The sequence below is a fragment of the Branchiostoma floridae genome, chromosome 15 (genome assembly GCF_000003815.2).
Source record: "Branchiostoma floridae strain S238N-H82 chromosome 15, Bfl_VNyyK, whole genome shotgun sequence".
NCBI lineage: Eukaryota > Metazoa > Chordata > Leptocardii > Amphioxiformes > Branchiostomatidae > Branchiostoma > Branchiostoma floridae.
Genome location: NC_049993.1, coordinates 5015287 through 5021685, shown reverse-complemented (window position 1 = coordinate 5021685; position 6399 = coordinate 5015287).

The following is a 6399-nucleotide window of genomic DNA, read 5'->3' as shown; positions in this document are numbered from 1 at the left end:
GAGGTATCGGGGTTATCAGCCCTTGATAATAACCCAAACAGACACGACAGTCTGTATTATAAGTGATAAAAGACAGCAGACGCCCGGATGGAGGAAATAATCGTGCTCACGCGGCCTTTAGACCTGTCTGTCTGAGCCTCCAGTCAGGCTACACTTTCGTCGGGCTTTTCATTTTCAGTTTTCTGCGTTTGTGGGCTAATGACGTATTATCTATTTGCTGAAATACTGACTGCCGTGCCAGACACACACACACACACGCGCGCACGCGCGCACACACAGACACACACACAAACCGGCACACACACACACACCGCACGCACACACTGAAACACACAAACACACGCACACAAACCGACACACACACACAAAGTGAAACACACACACACACATACACATATACACACACAAACACACATACATGTACACGTATGTAGGCCATACTACACTTGATCTAATTAGGCAATTGGCCGAGAGGTGGTTATAAATGTCATTGTCTGCTCGGGGAAGGTCCACAGATATACCAGCCGGAGAGGAGGCTGGTTTGGAGGCTATGTCTGCTCGGGGCAGGTCCACAGATATACCAGCCAGAGAGGAGGCTGCATTGGAGGCTATGTCTGCTCGGGGCAGGTCCACAGATATGCCAGCCGGAGAGGAGGCTGGTTTGGAGGCTATGTCTGCTCGGGGCAGGTTCACAGATATGCCAGCCAGAGAGGAGGCTGCATTGGAGGCTATGTCTGCTCGGGGCAGGTTCACAGATATGGCAGCCGGAGACAGACGAGCGGCGCTAGCGGCTGCCCCCTGTACACATGCCACACACAGGCACCGGCAGAATGGAGATTTAACGGATCACGGAGAACATCAACACAGTCTGATGTGATATCTGCGCCACACTCCTACTTACACCTGGCATGCCAAAGGTTGGAAGTTAAACGTGGTTAAAGCTTTCCTATCCAATTTCCCGCATTTCTATGTGAATCTAGATACTTGTAGCTTACATTTTTTTGGTAATTCAGCATATCCCAGAAAGGAAAAATGTTCATGACAATCCCATCATGTATGTGTGGTCTCATCCTGGTGTTTGTCTTTGACAAACCTTTGTTCGATACCCTTTCCACATCATCATGACGTCTTCTCTACGTGAGAGTTATTATGTGTTTCCTAGGATATCGTCCATTGCGACTAGACCATCCCGGTTTGCGTGACGTGCTGGAAGAGACGATCCGTGGTCTCTGACATCCTGTGTCCTTTACATCGCCACGTTACAATCAAAAGCGACAGAAAAGGCAAAAGGTTGTCTGGAGCTCAGACAGAATAGAGAAGACAAAACGACACTAACAGCTTGTACATACATTACCATCATTGCTATTCTATCGATCGTGGTAAATCTTTAAACTTTGACACTATATGTGAATACCAAGAAAAAGAGAGGCATCATTCCGATACGCGTATCCATTCATTCGCGACGCCACATAGAAGTATGACCCAGAGGACCGAAGTTTGGCATGTCTCCTCTTGATACATAACTTTCATTTGAAAGAGACGTTAGGCCACAGCAAGTAAATTTTATGAATGACATCCTCTGCAGACTGCAAAAATAGTGCGATAGGGCGGGAAAAAAACGACATGGGTGAGAAAAAACAAGATGGCTACATTTTCAAAAAATAGGCACCATAAATTTGTGATGACTGTTGTAACAAGACAAGAATTAAAGGGACAGAACATGGTATCAGAGCCAACAAGGCATTCATTCCTGTAGTTTCAAGACATGTACCGGTGTGGTAAAAGTGGCACTAGTGTGGTGGACTGTCATCACCAACAAAGTTGGTAACCACACTCATGGCTTCCATATTGGTGTCACTTTTACAACTATCCAATAAGTTTCATTTCTACAACTACAGTCCTGGGTACTTCGCAAGTGTCCCTTCTACAAGTACAATTATCAGGCTACAACTAAATACAACATATTTGCTCATTTTGGTATTTTATCGTCATGTTGACCATCCCTGTAGAAGAACAAAAATCTTTTTTTGTTTTTAAATCAGGAGAAAATTAATGCGCGCGCTGATGTCATCCATAAAATTTACTTGCTGTGGCCTTATGATAAACTATCTGAGCTGTTGTTTTCAAGGGTGGTCTTATAGACTGTCAATGTAGTAGTTTTACGATATAGTAATAGACTGTTGGTGTGCAGCTTTCTCAACACATTGGTTATACAGTAATTTGATAAAAAATGCGAATTATACATAACCAAACATTATCCATATATTGAAATGGGTCTAAATCTTAATATTTACAGAACTAAAAAAAAAGGATGGTTATTAAACGAGCGAATGCCAGTCGCAAAAATGACAGCATGAGATCCAGATTCTCGAGAACAATAGAAGTAGTCTCTCCATTGTCTTGTTATCCTTAGGACCGCAACCTCAAGGTCATCTCCACTTGACTGCAAACTTCTCAGCATGTATCATGTCTTCCTTGAGGAAGCACACCTGGTGAGAATACAGGTGATTTCTGTCATGGCGACCTTCTGAGATGACTCAATGACTGATGTTCAACACCTTTGTCTTGCGACGATACGTGTTGTGAGTCGTTTATTGCCTTAAATTTGCATAGTCAATAAGAAACCATAGTGGTAAGTGATGGGAGTTCATACCAGTACCATTTGGAAGAGGAATGGTACAGTTTTCGTTCTTAATGTAGGTAGAATGTTCAACATTCTAATCATTATGCTACAATCATTCTGCTACACTTTTTGACGATCAGATGGTCTTTGCAATTGTCGCATACGTGACCTTAAATTCTATGACACCTGCTGTGGTCCTAGTCTTCCTGTCCTTCAGTCCTTTGAAGGAATTTTGCAGCTGGGGACTGAAAAAAGTTTTCCCCATTCCGTCCCCTGGGACAGACAAAAATTGATATGTAAAGATTTAAAAAAAAACTGAAACCCATGTGTTCTTCTTCACCAAAACAGATGCCATTGAACAGCTAAGTCTACAAGCAAAATTTGCACCTCAAAATGCAGGAAAAAGTGTTTCAGAGGGTCTTGATTTAAAAATTTTCTGGGACCCAGACCCCCTAGAAATGACGCGCAACGTCACGCCACGCCGTTCTGTGCTCGATAGGATTCCCATTCAAAATCAAGGGGACTGAAAATGATTTCAGGCTGGATACAACCCTGCACAGTCGGAACCTGTCGGCTCCGATGTTGTTTGCGTCCAAGGACAGGTTACCCACAGGGTCAACACAATTTGCATAAACACAGCTGCAACCTTTATTTTTACAACATGTCTCGTAACAAACATCCTAACAAAATCAGCGACCTTTCGATCAGCACTTCTTCGTTCGCTTGTCCAATACGGCTGGAAACGGTGGTGCCTACCGACAAAAATATGCTAACTAGGCATTTTCGTAATCTCGAACCAGATCCACGGTGCGTAATGTATAGTATCAAACTTCCCGGTGCCCGTTTGACTCCCTTGGCCGACTACACTCCTTGGCCAGCTTTGATACTATCTTATGGTACCGTAGGATCTGCTTGGAGATTAGCATTTTCGCTCTTGGATACGAAGCAGATACAAACTGATGTTCAGACAAATGCATGTTTTGGCGGAACGTTAAAAATTGGTTCTATTATTTCATTAGTCAATTTCACAGAGATGGCAGAAAACGACACGAAGTAGGCACAATATTCGGGCAGAAAATCTCATGGATTGGGAATTTGAATTTTTCCGATAAAAGTCGAAGAGAGTTTCAGAGGAGAGCGATAATCAAGAAACTTATAAGGCTTAACATATCATTGATCCTTAGTGAAGAGTCATATGATGTATTGCATTCTCAATAGCTCAAGGGTTGTTTACACGAACATCCGATGTACGTTTATACAGGTCAAACCGCTTTAAAAGTGTCACACATTCAGTAGATGTCTTTCATTGTCAATGTTAAGTGTACAAAATAGTTCAGAGACTGTCATGTATACAACATATATCTATAGATGGCTGGATACTTATATTTTATCTTTCATATTTACGTACACGGTCCACCACACATTCACCTGACGTCTTTCACTCCAAATACATGTGGCATATTCACTATGCAGCAAAATGCGGGTTCTCAAAATAGCCCTTAAACGAGGCATTCAGGTTGTACAGGAGTACATCACGTTATGAGGGCAATGATCAAAGGATGCATATTTTCTCTATTTATGTGAAGAGGGTGCCAAGGCCTTGAGTGGGACAGCTCGGTGGGTGGTGAAGACGATTTGGACCGAATGGTCCTTCAAAAAAGGAAGGTCGTGACCTATGCGTTAAAATGACGGACTAATTATACAGAAGAGGTCATTGATAGAATATCGTAGAAAAGGCATTTCTGCGTCTCCCAGAAAACGACAATGAGGATTTGAATTTTTATCTTGGTTTCCTAAGTTTCACAGAAATGTGATCTCAAAGTAAGAATGGCCAAAAGTCTTTCCCATGTCACAGAAACCTCTGTGGATGTAGAAATTCCGGGAAAAGGCTCAGAAGTGGCTGAAAAACAAGAAATGCTTTAACTTGTAAAGCTGTCGGCCTAGCAACTTAAACCAGGCTGACTTTCCTTCTGAGCTTCATGCTCTAAAAATTTCGGTAAAACAACAAACACCAGAAAACCTCCCTTTTGGTAAAATATGGTGCGGCTTTACGATAGGACTGAGGTTCAAAGTGGAGCTGATCTTACAATGGCGCAGAAATGTTGCGCGGTGAGTGTTTTGTGGTCTTGGTTCGCCACTAGTACGGGTCAGAGGAACGCGCCATAAAGGGAGGCAGTGCTGTGATACGTAAACACGCGCCCAAAGCCCGGGGTTTGTATAATCTATAGTGACAAGGAACGATTAGGCGGGAATGCTCAGTGTCCGGACCACCGGCGAAGCCTCCCATAATCAAGTCGAAATGTTTCTTTTCGCTGAAGTCAGCCAGCAAACGCTAAGGAAACAAACACTTCAGCCAGGGCTGTTTTCCCCTTTTGGGCGGAGGGGGTTGGAGGAAGTGTGAGGGGTGAGGGAGGGGGTCTCGCACCTGCAACATCAAACGGGAGGGTGACACCTGAACTGGGATGTAGGAGCGTGCACGCTCAGCCTAAACCAGTAAACGTCACAACAAGGGTATTCAAGACAGTGTTATGACAGAATGCCCCGGAACCAGTCGTAAGGTCATTTGCCTTAGCCCCTACCTTACAGGTGTCAGAGGTGAAAGGAAAGGGGGGGGGGGGGGGGTTCGAGAGCGACCAGTGAAAGCAAAAGAAACTCACCACCAAGATAATTTGTCTAGATTGTTTTCATGATATCGATTACGGAAACGCACCAATCTAGAGTCTCGATTGCAACTCAAAAGTAAGTTCAACTTCAAGAACGAAACGTCATAAAGTTGTGCTCCAAAGAGAATAAAACGCAAAATTTGATATTGGGATTTGACAGAATTCCATTTTTTTGGTACATGATCGTCTGACACAATCTTTCCTATTGTTTTCATAAACTTTTGTCATAAACGTTTCTTCAAGCAGGGGATGGGCTGCGGGTGACGTGTTTAACTTTAGGCGTTTTTATCAGGCTTCCTAATTAAAAGAAACCGACAAAAACGCCGCAAAACACGTCAAGAACAGTCGGGGCCAAACCTCTGTTTGGAGAGTAGTTTCCAACGGCATCGCAAACTTCGTAAGCAAGTTCATGACCGCAATGCTGCGCAAAGAAAGGCAATGCGCAGGTGCAGCGACCTGACGGAACAGCCACCCCGATCTCGACGGTCCCGAAAAACACGCATGGTTCTGATTGACGCGCGGCGGATAGCGGAGGATTTGTACAGGGCCTACACGGGATTTCATCTGTCACAATAATCGCCTCAAAACTCCGACATGCTAGATCAAGAGTGGTTCTCCTAAAAGTAACATCGAAACACCTGAAATAATGGACTGAGCACTCTCCCATGGCCAACTTCCGCTCAGGCAACCACCTGCGTTTGGGTTGGCACACTAGGTGTAACTGAGACTTGAATGGGGAAATGACACGAAAAGAATCGAATGTGGAAAGAAAACTGCTGCGGCTTTGGTTTGAAAATAATCTTTGTACTCTTCACCTGACCCGAACAATGTTTACATGCCTTAGATATGACTGAGACGGTGTTCACTGAGACATGATGTATCATCTTCAATGTACACATTTATATGATGGATATCAGTAGCGTTATGGGACCTGATCAAAGAAATAAAAGACACTTGTTTTGTAATTTTTTTCAAAAAGAGACGCTAGGAGTCTGGTAAAGTATGGCGTGTTTTGTCATTCCAATAAACCGCTTTCCACTTTCTGGTATTAAAGAACAGTAAATTCTCACCTCGGTGTTCACATTTCTACAATGTAGGTGTTCATTACTCTCA